General features: G+C 40.5%; 1 long non-coding RNA gene across 1 annotated transcript; it reads left to right on the forward strand.

Annotated features, from left to right (window-relative positions):
* Positions 1-10938: 10938 nt before the first annotated feature.
* Positions 10939-16049, forward strand: LOC128632496 (uncharacterized). The gene is made up of 5 exons (XR_008396131.1): positions 10939-11739; positions 12437-12503; positions 12929-13010; positions 15098-15181; positions 15937-16049. It is a non-coding gene; the product is annotated as an uncharacterized LOC128632496 (long non-coding RNA).
* The last annotated feature ends 3561 nt before the right edge of the window (positions 16050-19610 follow it).

The raw sequence follows: 19610 nt of genomic DNA on the forward strand, positions 1-19610 counted from the left end.
GTTGTCAATTTAACTATAATTATTTATACAAAATTACAAACTAAGTATGTCTAATTTAGAGGGCTGTCTGTAAAGCAGATATGATGTGTATTTTCTCTATTTGAAGGTTTAAGCTTCTCATGAAATTATATTGAACAGTTGTTCTTAATTGTTTATACTAAGGACTCTTAAGCCTTATTTGTGAAATATGCAATCAGTGAAAGTTTGGTTATCAAAAAGCTCTCTTACAGAAATTTCAATATCTGCACGTAAGAGATAACAGACTACATTTTTTTGGAGCTTTCTATTTCCAACAGAGGAACCCTTTGAGAAACCTAGGAACTTGTTAAGGAAGGTGTTACCAGTGCTATTATTAGTTTTGAGGCTATAATTCTAAGAAGCTTTTCATTTCCTGCTCCAAAGTATACAATTTTTTTTGTGGAATAGAAAGTAGAGGTGCTAGCTGTACTGAACCTCACTTATTTATCACAGGCATGCATCACAAATTAACACTATCCCCAGTCATTTTGGCAAGTCAAAATGACAAAGAAACTCATCCTTTTGATATTTTAGCTACACAAAGTATTTGTTTATTGGTCTGGATCTCTAATCAAGTGAAAAATTGTCAGTCAGATGAAAAAACCCTGTCTATTCAACATTATAAAGACAACTTGAGTCTTGAGCTTCTTTACTGTAAAAGACAACAAATATTTGCCCATTAAAGTGCACAACTACTAAGCTCACATGTGCCATGAATGAACTTGGACTCATTTAAGTTTGACATAACACTTCTGCTTACTACATATAGCCAGCTCAAAGTTAAACATATTGAGAAAAATAAAGATACTAGCCAAACACAGACACACAACCAAATGTCATAAACACAATTTTTTTCTTTATTCTATATCCACTTAACTGACTAAGCTAAAAAGTGACAGTAACAACTTAATAATGTATGTTGAGGTAGCTAATTTTGATTCCAGGCAGTCTAAACATGTAAATGGGTAGCACACTGAAGCTTTTATTGCCCAATAGGCTTACTCATGAACTTGTCAGTCACCTGCATAAGGACCCACTGGAAGAAGGCGGCCCAAACCAATTTGATCTAATTCAATATAACGGTGTAGGTAAAGATCCTAATGGATATTTTAAATGCCTGATTTGTTCCTGATTAGTTTATGATGAAGTAAATGCTGAGCGGTTCATTACAAAGTAAAAGGCTAGAGGTGTAATGTAACTTATTGTTAAAGCATTACTACAGATGTTATGATGTACAGTATCTGTAATATAGATGTAAAGTGTTACTATCAAAGTGGTAATTAATCTTTGTTTATATCTCTCTTGTAAGCTACAGTGCAGTTGTTGACATAGAATTTGACACTTTGCCAGTCTCTATCTTTAAGATATAAAGACTCAGATCTAATGCAGTTTTCACAGACCAACTTCCCTGGGACACGACATGACATGATGAAGGTCTTCATATGTCTCTCCACTGCATGGACCTCATTTCCTTCCCGAGCCTTCCTCTTTTTCAGAGTAGATGTTTTACCTAAATGTAAGAATAAACATTAGTTACATAGCAAACACACACCTTTACACCCAACAGAAATCATTGTCTGGCAACTTACAGACTGGAACTTACATGTCAAGTCTCAATACGACAAAAACAATAATTATTTCACTATAGGAATTAAGTTTATTATTTCAGGGTTAGATATGGGATACTTTGGAAGACTTTGGGATAATTACGGTGCATTCAGACACACACACGTTTTGTAGTTCATGCTTAAACGTGGCAGTAAAATACCTGAAGCAGATCAGATGAACAATAATGTCTAATTTTATTGTTGATGCACAAGCACAAAATTTGTTGTGCAACAAAAATGAATTGCAACACTGCCGGATAAGACAATGTTTATCTTTTAATAATTTTTAAATTGTGAAAACAGAGAGGGAGATACCCTGCATACCTTGCTACACCAAGGCCAGACTCCTCCTCCGTAATTGTAGGCAATTTCATCACCTTCTTTAAAGTCTGTTAAAGCAAACAGACCAAGATGTGGGCTTCCATCCACTTCAGTCTTCTGCATTCTGCCATTTGGGTGCTTGTGGTCATCATTAACCAGCCTACCAAAAGATCCGTCTTCTTTTGCAGCATCAATACTTAATACACAACGAGAGAAAGAGAGAAGTATTCAGTGACCGAATATTCAACATCAAATTCTACAAATATGATAGCTCTGCACAGAATTTTTATTGTTAACGGTCAGATGTAAATGTTTAAGTGGACAAATACTTTATACCTCAATTTTCAAGTACAATGAAAGTACACTTTGAAGAAAAACTATGCAGACATTGTCATTTTTTATGCAGGTTAATTCTATGGATCATTTAATTAGTGGTGCTTGAAAAGCACTACTATTGTTCCCTTGCATACATTATTATTATTATTATTATTATTATTATTATAATTATTATTATTATAAATATTATTACTCTCCGGCCGGCACTCAAAATTATTGGGACCCCGCACGGTCAGCTCTCAAAAGTACTGGCGCCCTTGACAGTCGGCTATAAAATGTATTGGCGCACTACACGGCCGGCTCTAACAGTGCTGGTGCCATATCTGTCCGGCTCTGGAAAGTATTGGCGACCTACGCTGTCGGCTCTCGGAAGTATTGGCACCCGTCCCTGTTTCGCCAACGCAAGCACCACTCACATTTTCTTCAGGAAATGTACCGGTCTAGTTATTATGATTATTCTTCCACGTTTTTTTCGCCGCGTAACTAGTCCCGCACCGTTTGTCGGAGATCGATGGGTGAGGTGTTGAATCGATCGGCTTATTGAGGAGATGTGTGCTATGACTTTTATAAGCGATCGGAATGCCGGAATTCCCGCTATGGAAGCTCAAATTCTGAAAATTTCCCATAGACTTGCATTGAGTTTCGAAAGTATTGGCCCTCTAAGGAGAAAGCTCTAAAAATTTTTCCTCCGTACACGTTCGGCTCTAAAATGTATTGACACACGATCTGATCTGTTCGGCTCTCAGATGCATTGGCACACAATCTGGCCGGCTCTCAAAAGTATTGGCACCCTGCACGGCCAGTTCTCAAAAGTACTGGCACCCTTGACAGTCGGCTCTAAAAAGTATTGGCGCACTACACGGCCGGCTCTAACAGTGCTGGTGCCATATCTGTCCGGCTCTCGAAAGTATTGGCACCCTATGTGGGCGGCTCTTGAATGTATTGGCGCCCTGTCCCGATTTCACCATGGCAAGCACCGCTCACATTTTCTTCAGGAAATGTACTGGTCTAGTTATAATTATTCTTCTTCCACCTTCGTGCCATTTTACCTCTAAAGAAAATGTTAATATATTGAGATTTTCAGTCCCTAGTGATGTTCTGAGTAAGAAAATAACCATATTCGTGCTTGCTAATAACTTTGCTGAGTGAAAACCTGTTCTACACACAGATCACAGCTCAGCTGCGGTGTTTAGAGACGCAGAATAAAAGGAGCGCGCTGTAGTTACAACATCGAAGCACATCACACCACCGCCCAGCGCTTTACAGATTCATAACAAACTAATAACTGGAACTAATGAGCTCGGCTCGGTCCAGACTACTGTCCACCCTGTCCTCGATTTCAGAGGCTTTAAACTCAATCCAGCGCTCAGATCGATAACTATTTAGGAAGCCTGACTCTGCTATTTATAACCGAACTATCCGTTACATGGTGAAGCTAGTTACAGAAGTCGGTATAACACTAAATATTCACATGACATGACAACCACCAAAGTCTATTTAATATATTAACTTCATTTTATTAACTTATTGTACTTACTAATGTGCTGGATTGGTTAAAGTGTGTGCTAACTCTGGCTAGTAAAGTCCGCTAGCATAACAATTACTTTAATATTGCGATTCAATTATAAATAAAGTGTTAAAGCACGGAAATAAAATTACAAATTTATAAACTGCAAAAAAATTATAATAATAACTTACCTTTCGTTGTATTTGGTCTCGTTGCCGCAGTAGAATCACTCCTTAGGGCAATGGAAAGCAGCTGGTGCTATTAGCCTGTGACAGCCAGGGCAGATGGGAAATGTAGTTCTTTTCCTACTTCCTGTGTGGTGTTTACGAACTATTAGTGCAGTCAAAAAAACTACACTCCGCCATAACCCGACTTAAGGATTTCGTTTTACTGTTTAGAGATTTTTATTTTTTTTTAAAAGTGTCATTTCGCTGTGCGAAAATTTAAAAACTGAAACTTTAATTACTATTATGACTTATAATTATTTGGAAAACATGATAACATGATAATTGTTATGCTAACAATCTAACCTTCTAACAGTCTAATTAGGCTTTTAACTTACCAGGCCCTTTTTGTACGCTAATAGGTAATAGAGCTAATGTGCATATGCAGATTAGCCACAGTCCTTTACTAAGTGGGTTCCAGACTAAAGGGGGCGACATAGACCAATTTGTGAGGCGTCTATTTACAGCCTCCTCAACACTTTTCAGTGCATCACCCCTGTGAGGACGTGGATTTTTGTCCCCATAATGTTTTTGGTCCCCATGAGGTTGCTGTGTAAACATGATGATGTCCCCATGAAGTGACAATTACAAACTCTCTCTCTCTCTCTCTCTCTCTCTCTCTCTCTCTCTCTCTCACACACACAGACACACTCTCTCTCTCTCTCTCTCTCTCTCTGGAGAGAGGAGTGTGGCCAAGGCCGCTGCTCCAAGTTCGCTTGTTCATTTTTCTATCTATTTTTTCTCAAGAAATACGATTTCCTTTAGGTCTTTGGCTTCTGAGAGAGTTTAAATTACTATTGTTTGTTTTGTGTGTGTGCGCGCGCGCGTGTGTGTGTGTGTGTGTTTGTCGCTGGCTTGGGTGGCTGTTTCCGTGTTGTTTTGGGAAACATGGCTGCTCCAGGTACCGGTAAATATGATTCCCTCACGCGGCGGCATGCTATTACAGTAGCCACTACCGCCAGCGTTGAGGAGGTTAGTCTGGCCGTGGGGGAGAGTGTTGGACACGACAACATTCTGTCTGCGGCCCGGATGAATAGTGCCGTCGTGCTGTTTCTGAAAACGGTGGAGTTGGCAAACGAAATGGTGGACAGTGGAGTTGTGATTGATGATGTGTTCCACTTAGTGCTTCCTTTGTCAACCCCGTCTAAAAAACTCATCCTGTCGAATGTTCCTCCTTTTATTAAGGACGAGGTTCTGTCTCAAACTCTATCCCGCTATGGAAAACCGGTCTCCCAGATCAAGAAGATCGCGACTACAAGTAAATCCCCTCGTGTTAAACATATCGTGTCTTTCAGACGGTGTGTGTACATGGTTCTGAAGGATAATAATGATCTGGATCTGACACTCAATGTAAAGGTGGAGGATTTTAATTATGTTATTTACGCTACTACTACTACAATGAAGTGTTTTGGGTGTGGTTTATCTGGTCGTCTGGTGCGGGCCTGTCCGGAAAAACGGGTGAACAGTACAGTGTCACTAGATAGTGTGGATCCGTCCCTTTTTGATGAAGTTGCGGATGATAGCTCTCATATGGAGACGGAAGAGAATGTGTTCAAAGTACCCCAGAGAAAGAGACGGAGAAATCGTCCTCATGCACAGGCTAAGAGGAAAGAGAGGTAGAGAGCGAGAGCGAAGCGTCTGACTGTAGTATTACATGTAGTGTAAATCTAAGTGGCTTTTCGAGCCATGAATATAGCGTGGACGACATCAAGGCTTTTCTGAGAAAGACTAAACATGCTAGGAATGTGAGGATAGACGAGTTTTCCCGGATGTGGAACAGTTCATTAAAAAAACACGTTGGTTTATGGGAGAATGGGGTTTCACTGATCAGGAGGGATACCGTCTAAAGAAAATCCTTACAAAAGTCAATGTACTGTTGGACTATAATGATAGTGATAGTCAATCCTAGACATCATGTACGTAAATCTATTATTTTTCCTCATATTTATGAGTGAGTTTCGAATCGCTTCGTTGAATTTAAATGGAGCAAGGGAAAGAAATAAAAGATTTTTGTTATTTGAAACGGTGAAGCAAAAGAAAATTGATGTAATCTTTGCTCAGGAAACCCACACAGACGCCAGTAATGCTGCTGACTGGGCCAGGGAGTTTAAAGGGTCATCCGTTTTAAGCCATAAGACATCTACCAGTGGCGGAGTAGCTATTTTATTTTCCTATAATTTTATCCCCTGTTCTTATCAAGTTGATGAAATCATAAAGGGTCGACTGTTAAAGGTTAGAGCTCAATACGAGAATAGGTGGGTTGTTTTTGTTTGTGTTTATGCCCCGACCACGGCCATTGAAAGAATGTTATTTTTACGAAGCTTAGATGATGTCCTGAAGAATTGTGACTCTGATGATTTTTTGATTCTAGGGGGGGATTTTAATTGTACAGAGCTGGATATAGACAGGAATCATGTAGAGCCCCATATGCCATCACGTAGAAGGCTAGTCGAATTAATGAATTCCTGTGACCTTGTGGACATTTGGAGAAATTTTCACCACATGCAAAAGCAGTATACCTGGGTACACTCCTACAATAATATGCTCTCTATGGCCAGATTGGATAAATTTGATGGCTTTAAACACCAGTTAAGTGCTTTTAGAAGTTGTGCAATTATACCGGTAGGATTTATGGACCATTGTATGGTTCTGTCTACTGTGTTTTTAAGTAAACTCAAGCATAAGAGTGCGTATTGGCATTTTAACAGCAGCTTATTGCAAGATGGTCATTTTAGGGATGTGTTTAAATATTTGTGGAGTGATTTTAGAACCACAAAGGGTTCTTTTAAATCAGTGCAGCAGTGGTGGGATTTTGCCAAAACGCAAATTAAAGCTGTGTCAACAAAATACCTCCAATGTCACGAGAGACACAACTCCCTGTGTGAAATCCTTGGAGGATGAAATAATGGCGCTTCAAGAGTTAATGAAAAACACAGGACGGCAGGTATGCATAGAAAATTTAAGAATAAAAAAGAATTTATTGACTAAATTGCTAGATGTTACCGCACAAGGAGCTCTGGTCAGGTCACGGTTTCAGAATGTGGAGTGTATGGATGCACCGTCAAAATTCTTTTTTAATTTGGAAAAAAAGAATGGTCAGAATAAGATGATACATGGCCTGTTTTCTGATGATGGGACACTTTTAGTGGACCATAGAGAAATTCAAAAGAGAGCAGTCGGTTTCTACAAGGAACTGTACAAGTGTGAAATCTCCGATGAACAGGCCCATGATAACGTCTTCTTGAAGGATCTCCCTCAGGTGTCAAAGGAAACGCATGCAGACCTCGGAGGGTCGTTGACCCTAGAGGAACTGCTACGAGCCCTCCAGGGTATGGAGAGTGGCAAGGCACCAGGGATCGATGGTCTACCGGCTGACTTTTATAAGTCTTTTTGGCCTGAAATGGGTGCAGACCTACTGGAGGTACTGGGTGACAGTTTAGTCACGGGGCGGCTGCCACTCAGTTGTCGCAGAGCAGTATTGACTCTGTTGCCCAAAAAAGGAGATCCACACGACATAAAATCATGGAGACCTGTTTCAGTTCTCTGTGTGGAATACCGACTGCTCTCTAAGGTATTGGCAAACTGACTTAGTAAAGTCATGGAAGAGGTGATCCATCCAGACCAGACCTACTGTGTGCCAGGTAGATTTATTCACGATAACATTTCGTTCATTAGGGACGTCGTAGAGGTCGGAAGGATTTTTAATTTGGAATGTGGTTTGATTTTAATTGACCAGGAAAAGGCTTTCGACAGGGTTGAGCATACCTACTTATGGAACGTTTTGACTGCTTTTGGTTTTAATTCGGATTTTATCGATAAAATAAGAGTTCTGTACCGTGACAGTGAAAGCATACTGAAGATTAATGGTGACTTGTGTGCTCCTTTTAAAGTTCATAGGGGAATAAGACAAGGATGCCCGCTATTTCCTTGCGATTGAACCTCTTTTAGCAAAACTGAGAACAGAACTGCAAGGTATAAGAATTCCAAAGTGTGAGGGTGTTTTTAAACTATCAGCATATGCTGATGATGTGGCGATACTTGTTGGCAGCCAGAGGGATGTTGATACAACGTTGAAGATCACTGACGGTTTTAGAATTGTTTCTTCCGCCAAGGTAAACTGGGAGAAAAGCGTGCCGTTTTTAATCGGGACCGCTTATTGTAGAGATGGTTTTAAGTATTTGGGGGTGTTTTTAGGAGACGAAGGGTTTATGGGGAAAAACTTCGAAGGGACTGTCGAGAAGGTAAAGGGTCGGTTGGAGAAGTGGAATTTTTTAGTTAAAAAAGTGTCCTTCAGGGGGCGTGTGCTTATAATTAACAACCTGGTAGCATCATCCCTCTGGCATAGGCTTGCGTACATCGATCCCCCAATACATGTTTTATCTAAAATCCAGTCAATTTTGGTTAATTTTTTCTGGGACAATCTACACTGGGTTCCACAGAGTGTTCTGTTTCTCCCCAAGGATGAAGGGGGACATGGACTGGTGCACCTGCAGAGCAGGACTGCAGCCTTTCGGCTACAGTTTGTGCAAAGGCTGCTACATGGACCTGTAAATGCAAACTGGAAGGGTGTAGCATGTGCCATTTTACGGACACTTGAAGAGCTGGATTTAAATAAACCTCTTTTCTGGATGGACCCGAAAAAGATGGACATCAGGAAACTTCCTGTTTTTTACCGTAATGTTTTTAAAGTGTGGGGACTTTTGAAAAAAGTGCAGAGAGTACCATGCTCAAGTTCTCTCTACTGGCTGCTGCAGGAGCCAATCATAAATGGTTCCATTTTAGATGTTTTTCAAAGAAAGCCGTTTCCTGCACTTACAGAGGGGTTCCGCAGGGCTGGAGTCGTCACTCTGGGTGACCTACTGACCTTAGCAGGACCGGAGTTTAGGAACACGGTGGCAGTTGCTGGACACATAAAGATGAAGTCAGTCCGTGTAGTCACGCAGTTCCTTGTGGAATGGAGGTCCCTGTTGACTGAAAAGGTCTTGAACATGCTGGAGGATTATTCCGGAGGGCTAAGTAGTCCCAATGACCAAGATCCTTTACCGGATTTTAGTGTCTTGGCAAATGTACGTGAGTGCTCAGGTGTGTTTTTTAAATCTGAAAAACTAAGTTTTGTGGGTCCCAAGGTACCATCTGGGAAAGAACTGTACAAAATGTGTGTACTATCTCTAAATAAAAAGTTTCTGGACAAAAGAGTCGACACACCTTGGCGTTCTGTTCTACAAATAAAGGAACATGTAAAGCCACAATGGAGAGCTTTGTACAAGTCACCATTAACAAAAAAGTGTGGGGATTTACAGTGGAGGATTTTACACGGTGCAGTGGCTGTTAATTCTTTTATCTGTGTTTTAAACCCTGATGTGAGTTATGAATGTCCTTTCTGTGCTGTGAGAGAATCTGTGTTTCACATGTTTATGCACTGTGTAAGATTGAAGCTTTACAGAGAGTTTTACAGAGACAGTTCGGCCATTTTAACGAGAGTTTTACAATAAAAACTTTTATTTTTGGTTTTGAATACTCTCAAAAAAAAAGGTTTAAGTGTCAGTTGATAAATTTTATCATAGGGCAGGCAAAGATGGTTATATATGTCAGCAGGAGAAACAGAATTGAGTCAAATTCAGGGGACAGCGTTTTAGTGGTTTTTGTGATTCTGTTAAAATCTAGGATATTAATCGATTTTAAGTTTTACCAAGAGATGAAAGACCTTGTATCATTTGAGAATATATGATGTCTGGAAGGGGCATTATGTGTGGTTGCAGAAGAAAAAGTGAGATTTCATCAACTTTTAGAAGACTGTGTACCTACTGGTTGAAACTTGTTTGCTTTTTTTTATATTCTTTACTCCCTGTGGGTTTTAAAGGCAACTGGAAGGAGAATTATTTTAATTATCTATTTATCTATCTATCTATCTATCTATCTATCTATCTATCTATATATATATATATATATATATATATATATATATATATATATATATATATATATTAATTTTACTTTTTTCTTTTAGGGTCATTTGCAATGTGTCATGATTCCTCCTTGAAGCAGCGTGCTCTAAGCGCGAATGCGCGAGCACCTGCTTTTCCATTGTTGACAGTAGTGACATCTGGACACGTGTGTTTTGTTTATGTTTCTGTCATGTCTCCTCCCTGTTCTGTCATTGGCTGGGATTTCACGTGTGTCTGTATTGCCCTCAGCTGCTAGCAGTTTAGACGCTGATCATGTCCACATATATACCGCGCGCCTCCCAGCACACGACGCGGAAGATTAATATCTTAGAGTTAGTTTAAGTTCGTAGTCGTAGTCGTAGTCGTAGTCGTAGTCGTAGTCGTAGTCGTAGTCGTAGTCGTAGTCGTAGTCACGGTCCATGGTTAGAGGTAGTTCGTGCTGGATTATCCGCTTCCAGTTCCTCGTCATAGTTCGTTTCTCGTTTTGTTTATCGACCCAGTTTTCCGTGACCACGACCTAGATTCCAGCCTTGTCCAGTGTATGCCTGTTTGCCAATCGCCTGACCTCTTGCATGTTTGTGGATTACGTTTTGGATCACGTTTTGGATTTGTCTGCCTGTCTCTCTTTCAAATAAACAACTGTTCATCCTGCACTTGCATCCGTCCTATCTCCGCTCCGTCACGATACGTGACACAATTTCTCCGAGGGACCGAAATAGGTCGATGTAGCTTTTAAAAGCTTGTAAATAAAAGGCTTTTGAAATTCAATTCTCTCTCTCTATCTGTGACACTCTCTCTTTATCTCTCAGACACTCTCTGACACTCTCTCTCTCTCTCTCTCTCTCTGACACTCTCTCTCTCTCTCTCTCTCTCTCTGACACTCTATCTCTCTCTGACACACTCTCTCTCTCTGACACTATCTCTCTCAGACACTCTCTCTCTCTATCTCTGACACTCTCTCTCTCTCTCTCTCTCTCTCTCTGTCTCTGTCTCTTTCTCTGTCTCTGTCTCTCAGACACCCTCTCTCTGAAAATTGTCTTGAAAACACAACATGAAAATGGCCCAATTCCACCAGGTTTTAATAAAGTTGAGCAGTTCCAGGAGGTTGTTCTAGGTAGCACTAGAGTTAATCTGTCATGTATGGGAGATAACTGTGTCAGAATTGGAGGCTGCATTGGTGTAGTAATGAATATTCTTCAATGTCAGGAGAAGGTGTATGTAATCTACAGAGAATGTGAGCAAATGGAACCTTTCTTTCACTATCCCATAAACTCAATTCAGATGGGGGTCTATTTAGTAGATAATCTCTCATCTAGCCTGAAATGATTGAATTGAATGGAAATGTGATGAAGTATGTGAGGCTACCATATCAAGGCCGATTTGTTGCAGTGCGTTTACTGCACATAAAGTGGTAATGTAATTGAGAATGACATACAGCACTGCCTCATCAAAATAATTCATTTTTCAGTTATTTAATTCATGCATTTTTAAAGTCATTTAGACATGAAATTAGATTAGGTGTCTTGGGACATTAGAGAGGTGTTCACCACTGGAATGTTGGATGTCTCTGATCCATGTATTCTTAGGAATGTTTATAGCAATTTAAGTTTTATTAATCTTTGTTTTTTTCACTGAACAGACAGCTATGAGGAAAGAAGGAGAAAGGTTCGAGAGGCTGAGGTTTGATCTGACCTTCAGACCAGAGGGGACTTCAATATCCTTTACAGAAATGCTGACCAGTAACCACACCATCTGGCAGCCTGAGGATTTCACATGTGAACGTAAGTGTATCATCCCAAATCTATATGAAATGAAGGGTATAGGTCAGAGGTCTCCAACAAGATCCACAGTCCTGGAGAGTTTAGCTCCAACCCTAATTAAACACACACGACCAGCTAATTAAGGTCTTCAAAGACTGCTTATCTGTTTCTCAATGTGTTGTTCTGTATCACACTGCAGCTGAACATGGCCCAAATCTGTAAATGACTTCAGTGGCCTTCATGTTTACATGTGACAGCGTGCTGCGGTGACGTGTTTTTTGTTTGTTTGTTTGTTTTTTGTGCGCATACAGGTCAGTTTAAGACCATGATCAGTTCATGCTGAAATCTGACATTGGCCACATTTTAAAAATTAGAATTGAGCAATGAGGCTTGCAGTGTGAATGTAGCCTTTGTGTCCTTGTGGACTCCTTCAACGTCATCCACTGCCGAAGTTTAAGTCCACTGCTCAAGAACGCAAATACAGAGGACACATAAAAATTCCCAGATGTATTATTCTTGATATTGAGGATGCATTGGATAGTGAGCTGTGCACAAGTTGGAAAATCCCAGAAGTCTTTGGGGCACTATGACGCTGGGCAATAGAAGCTGTCCATCAATGTTAGGATTGATTCAAAAGATTTGGAAAATTCATATTGTCAAAATTAGTGTGATATTTAATGTATTTGATGTGATATTTTAACGTCCATACCCACAACAGCCTCAACAGACTCTATTACACGGATGCCAAAGGACTCCTCAGACCCCTACTCCTGAAGTTATTGTCAGTAAGTATGTCTCAGTTTGTCAGCAGTGTGTGTGGTGCTTGAAAATTTGTGAACTCTTTTGATTTTCTATAGTTTGTGATTGTTGACCGGGAACAATGTATAGAATAGTTGTAAAGGAATGTAGTTGCATGTTTGGGTCGCTGGGCTACGGATTTCACAAATGCAGCTGAACGAGACTTTGATGCATGCTGGTGTATAGTTGTGTTTAAAAGATACAAGGCAAACTGATTGGTCGTACATCTAAGACATGTGACACGGACATGGATTTGGAACAAATGATACAGATCATGTCCTAAAAACCTTAACAACTGGCTCGGGTGCCCTAACCTGAAAAACAATTTTTAGAAAAATTGCAATACACATTTATTTTAAAAACTATTTTATCACAAATAAATTAGCATTCAAATTTTTTTTTACCTCACCAGCTCCACAAGAGCCTTCAAGATCTGGGTTCCAAGAAACACCTTTCCGTGCAAAGAGCTCTACAGCCACCTGAAGTCAGTGCCAGTAAGTTGGTGTAGGCCAAAACTAGCAAATATTTGGACGGTGACACTATTTGCATACGTTTGGCTCTGTATGCCACCACAATGGATTTGAAATGAAACAACTGAGATGCAATTGAACTGCAGACTTTCAGCTTTAATTCAAGAGGTTGAACAAAAATATCATATGAAACGTTTAGGAATTGCAACCAGTTTTATACACAGTTCCCTTATTTAAGGGGCTCAAATGAAATTGGACAGATGAACCATAATATGATAATCATAAATAAAATGTTCATTTTTAATACTTTGTCAAGAATACTTTGCAGGCAATGACTGCTTGAAGTCTGGAACCCACAGACATCACCAAATGCTGGGTTTCCTCCTTTGTGATGCTTTGCTAGGCCTTTACTGCAGCTGTCTTCAGGTGTTGTATGTTCATGGTTCTTTCTGCCTTGAATTTTGTCTTCAGCATGTGAAATGCATGCTCGACCGGGTTGAGATCAGGTGACTGACTTGTCCATTGCAGAATATTCCACTTCATTGTTTTAAAAAAACTCCTGGGTTGCTTTTGCAGTATGTTTTGAGTCATTGTCCATGTGTAAAGTGAAGCGCCGTTCAATTAACTTCACTGAATTTGGCTGAATCTGAGCAGACAATATATTCACATACACTTCAGAATTCATCTGATTGCTTTTATCTTCTGTCACATCACCAATAAATACTAGTGACCCAGTGCCATTGGAAGCCATGCATGCCCATGCCATCACACTTCCTCCACCGTGTTTTACAGATGATGAGGTATGCTTTGGATCACGAGCTGTTCCAGTCATTCTGGTACAGTTTGATCTTAGTTTCATCTGCCCAAAGAATGCTTGGTCTGGCTTGTTTAGATGTTTTTTTGGCAAAATCTAATCCGGCCATTCTGTTCTTGAGGCTTATGAATGGTTTGCACCTTGTGGTGAACTCTGTATTTGTTCTTGTGAAGTCGTCTCTTCATGGGAGACTTGGATAATGATACGCCTGCCTCCTGGAGTGTGCTCTTCACTTGGCTGGTGCTGTGAAGGGGTTTTTCTTTACCATGGAAAGGATCCTACGATCATCCACCACTTTTGTCTTCCGTGGACATCCAGGCCTTTTTACTGCAGAGCTCACCAGTGTGTTCTTTTTTTCTCAGATTGTACCAAACTGTTGATTTGGTCACTCCTAATGTTCCTGCTATCTCTCTGATGGATCTTTTTTTACAGCCTAAGGATGGCCTGTTTCACTTGCATTGAGAGCTCCTTTGACCGCATGCGTTCACAACAACAGCTTCCAAATGTGAATGCCACACCTGGAATCAACTCCAGACCTTTTACCTGCTTACAGGCTGTCTGCAGGTCCTTAAAGTCTTATCTCTCTAGTTTTCTCCTTTTCTGGAAAGTCATGGGAAGGAAATACTGGATTTTTCTTTCACTGTTGGAGCAAATGGTAATGCAAACAGGATATTTGCTCTGGTCTCCCATCTATCTCTATAGAAGTTTACCCTGCTGTAGTTTACTTAAAGCCAGGAATGGATGTATATGCATGAACACAATCCATTATAGCTGATGTATCGTGTAGCATGACTGAAGTGATGTGCAGGTCTTCAAATCTAATACTTTTTAATATCATAGTCAAGAAATTTCCAATAATGTAAGTGCTGATACCTGCAGCTACCCTGTGCTTAACTGATGAAACAGTGAAGGAACAGCCCACACCTGTCCATGAAACAGCTTTTGAGTAAAATGGCCAATTACTTTTGGTCCCTTGAAAAAGAGGGGGCTACATATTAAAGAGCTGTAATTCCTAAACCCTTCCTCCAATGTGGATGTGAATACATTTGAATTAAAGATGAGAGACTGCACTTGAAGCCCATATTCATTATTTAACTGTAACTTGAATGTTTTGATAAGCAGCCAAAATAACACAACTTGTCAGTGTCCAAATATATATGGACTTAACTGTGTGTTTATATGCATATATGTATATTTATGTATGGTTTTTTTTTTTCATTAATTGTTTACATTAACCCTTGTTGTAGTAATAAGGGGAAAATATAGCTAAGAATAACAATAGTTTATTTTCCTTAAGGTCCAAACCCACCACAGCCTCAACAGACTCCATTACATGGACACCAAAGGACTCATCAGACCCCTACCCCTGAAGTCACTGTCTGTAAGTTTATCAAGTTATGTAATTGCTGGAGTTTGTTTGATCAACGTAGTAATCACAAGCTCAGGTTTTCTCATGCCTACTTGTGTGTTATATTGTGGCACATTAATGCTACCATCTCTTAAAGAAAAAGAAAAAAATTATGTTTGATGCATATTTTCATTTGATTGATGGCATTTTTACTTCTCCAATATTTTGGATACAGTTTTATTTATATTTTGCTTCTATGAGATGATGCACTTTAAGGACCAGTCTAATTTGATGTAAAGATTTGTAAATGATCAGGAATGTAGCACATGGAGGTGAAAGCAGCGGTCTGTTTATTTAAATGTGAAAGTGCAATAAAAATATGTTGTCTCTAAAATCAATGAAATAATCATGATAAATAATCGAGATCTCAATATTGATCAAAATAATCAGGATTATCATTTTGGCCATAATCGTGCATCCCTATGTTCAACCCGTCTGTGTGTAATAAGCCTCAGCACTTTTATTATAAGCTACAAGCAATCTGCTTCATTACATTTATTCTCAGTGAATATGAAATTACTTCAGATATATTTATCATCCCGGGGAGGGTCTCTGTTTGCACAAAGGACCAATCACAACTGTCGTCTGCATACACACGACGCATTATTACAGTTTTCTTTAGAAGTGCACATCAGGCAACGCAAAGGTCTGACGTAGAAGTATAAATAGCCTTTTTAGCGTGTTTCGAATTGCAGAAGTTGTCAACTGTTTTGCCTCATGTTCATTAGATGCTGTCCGAAAGAACCCGTTAACATCAAGGGCAACAAGTGCTGAGATTGTGACGGTGATGAAAAGGTGGCTGCAGCTGGCTTCAGACCGTGGAGGAGGATGGAAGAGGTGCAACAAACAGTAGCTTGCCCTGACTAGGAACGCATAAACCATTATAATCAACGAGGAAAAAATTCAGCGGTGATCATTCTGGAGCTGACGAGTGTATGCCCAGGATGACTCTGTCTCCCCGGGCAAAGCCTACGAACTTCACCCACTGCCCGGAGCTCAGTCCATGTACTTTAAAAAAAAAAAAAACAACAACAAAAAAAAAGGACAGGACATTTTGGCTGTATGGTCTTGCCATGAGTGATGCTACTGTACATTTGGACATGTCAAAATATTCAGACAAGCGGAATTCAGTTCAAACTTTTTAATGAAGCGCTCACGACTCCACGACTCAGCTCCTTGCTGTGGCACATCGTTTTGGTCACGAGCATGCGCCATTCGTCAGACAGATTGTGTTCGCACTGTGAAGAGGAGACATTTCTCCATCACTTTAACGTTTAACACATTGGAATGAATTTGTTAAAAAAACACTTTAAATCATGCTTACGTAGGTTGCTAGAGCCGTGCGGGTGCCCCACACAGTGATGTCCCTTCCCACGAGTGCCCGCAGGGCAAGCTTGACATGCGCAGAAATCCTGGCCTGTGTGCCAGAAAAGAAAAGCCACCCCACAGAAGTCTCATATCCCAGCATATGCTTCCTCAGAAAGCTTTCAGCCACTTCAGCTCCAGCTTGGTGATGGCCAGCTTAGCGAGTCCGAAAGCGGAGGCAGGTTTGTGCTGCTTCACCTGGGAGAAAAGGACAATGAATGAAAAATATTAAACACCCCCATGTACAACACAGCAGCTCCTGGAAATAAAAGTGAAATACACAGAAGTTACTTACATTGATCAGAAAGAGACCGCCGTCAGCCTTCTCGAGGTTCTCAAACTCCTCGGCCGTGAGGTTCTGCAGGACTCCGGTCCTGTGTCCGCTGAGAAGTGAGCACACAGCAGCCCGATGCAACGGTTGAGCATGTCCGGGTCTGCTGGATGAGCCTTCAGATCAGCCAGCGAAGCAGGGACAGCGTCCGACAGTTTGCCGTGCAGGAGCTGTAAGTACTCCCTCGCTCTTCTCCGCTCGCGGTCTCTGGAGACTTGACAGCCTCGTGGACCAACTCGGCCCTCGGACAGCCTCTCATCGAGTTAATGGAGGAACTTGGAAACATGCGTCAGAAATAACCTGGCCGTAGTGACCTTGTACCGCTGGCACAATGATTTCATCCATTCAAGGACACTCGAGACATTGTCGATGTACTTCAGGTGGGCTGCCAGGGGACTGTCCGCGTTGGCCCACATAAAGTGAAGGAAGCGCTCGACGTGTCTCCTCTCCTGCTTGCCGTTGGCCGCAGCTTTGGGGACATCGCTAAGGCCTGTCAGCCAAGCCGTGTACACTTAACATTGGCTACCTGGAGTTCGCCGCATTTACCTGGGAATAATGCACTAACGCCAGACACACACACACACACACACACACACTAAAAATAGGCCTAGAGATAGTTAAGTTACTCACACACAGAGCCACTACTCTTTCCGGGCAAGCTTCGAGGTGTTGGTGCAGCAGAACGAGTCAGAGAAGAAGCCGAGCGAGGCCACATCGAAGACGGCAGGTGGAGGCGGCGAAGCGGGCAGGCTGTCGGGCGGGCGGGGGGGGCAGGCTGTCGGGCGGGCGGGCGGGCGGGCGGGTGGGCGGGGACATGCCGGGCTACTAGCGCTTGCGCTACACAGGCAAGTTACTAGACATCGCAGGCTTCGAACAGCCAGTGTGCAGGGAGTCAGAGTTTTTAATTAAGCACTTGAGCACCATTACGCGGTTCATTTCCACGCCACGCCCACCAGATGACTAAACAGTAGAAATGAATGGAATAGGGATATAAATAAATAGATCAATAAAGAAGATTGCACTTGGCATTCCATATTTTCTCCATCACTGTGATTGCAAATGTTAGATTATATTTAGAGCTGCAACAACTAATCGATAATAATCGATTATGAAAATCATTGGAAACGAATCTCATTTTCGATTAGTTGCTCTGCACGGTGCGTTTACTCATTACATTACTTCTGTACTGAAAACACGCTTCGGAGAGTAAATATTAAAGTAGTGTCCTAAATGAAGTACTGTACACTTACACCATGTACTTACACTACGCACTACTCTACCGTCTAGTGCAACCGGGGGTCCGCGGACCCCTAGTGGTCAGTGGTGTAATTGCAGGGGGTCCCTGGGAAAGTTATATATATATATATATATATATATATATATATATATATATATATATATATATATATATATATATATATATATATATATAAAACCTGAGTGGTAGAGAAGGTCAAGTGTTGCATTGATGGATAAAATAGAGAGTCAAATTAAATGTCACACCAACAATAAAATGTAAAAAATAAAATATTGAAATGTTTTGATTCCGTTTTAAATGTGTATTAATAAAATAAAGCAACATATAAATAAATGACTGTTTAATATATAGACTATAATTGTTGTGGAGTGAGGGGGTCCTTGTGGATTGCTCAAAATATGCTAGGGTTCCAGAGCTCACAAAAGGTTGAGAATCATTGGTCTAGTGTATGAATTTTAGAAAGGTAATATCATCTCAAATGGAACGCAGTAGTGGTGCATGACATCATACGCATGTAATGCAATGCCGCTAGCTTTAGCAGATACCCAGAGTCACCGACAATGACTTTCTTCAGTTTACTGTTTACGTCAACGTTACCTTTTATTCCCAAAAGGACTTCAGTCACCATCAGACATCAGACGGAGGAGTAATCATCAAGTGACAGGAAGAAAGTGTGCAACCTCCAAGTCCTCTAAGGCAGGGGCGCATTTTATATTAAACCACGGAGAAGATAAAACTTTACAAACTGGGGTTTGTGGAGCAGGGAAGCACGACAGTGATGCACGAGCACAAACTTCTGTCTGTATCCAAAATTCTCCACAAACTGTAAGGGGTTGGGGAAACTGGTGCAAGTTGCTTAAAAGTAAAACTCTTCCCACACTTCATTTATCAAAGATAAATGAGATACAGGCTGATTCTGGGTGTGGCCCATAATGACTAATTGGCCTTCTAAACACAATATTCAAACTTCACAAATTGTGGTATACATGGACAACAAGACATTGTGAGTATGCATGTCATGTTTCATGGATTTTTGATGCTCTGAGCGCCAACAACAATTTTTAAAATATCAGCCATTTATATCAATGAGAATGAGAGAAGGCCATAACACTAATGTTGTCCACCAGAGGGAGCCACATGATAACAAATCCTTTCAGGTCTCATAGTTTAAAATCTCTGTATAAATAACTCAATTGGTCCACTATGCATACAATTCATTATAGTTTCATAAATTTAATAAAGTCTAAAACCATCTAAGCCTAATCCGTTTGCAAAAGAAATCGTGATCTTCAAAATACCTTCATTTTTATATATCCTAAATACTGAAAACATATTTGTTAAGTTGCTAGACATGACAATGCATTGCTATCCAATTAAAATGAAGACAATATTATTTGTATATTGTAATATATATATAGAATAACACTTCCATGTAGAGACACTTAAAG

Source organism: Ictalurus punctatus, unplaced genomic scaffold, assembly GCF_001660625.3.
Source record: "Ictalurus punctatus breed USDA103 unplaced genomic scaffold, Coco_2.0 tig00064088, whole genome shotgun sequence".
Classification (NCBI taxonomy): Eukaryota; Metazoa; Chordata; class Actinopteri; order Siluriformes; family Ictaluridae; genus Ictalurus; species Ictalurus punctatus.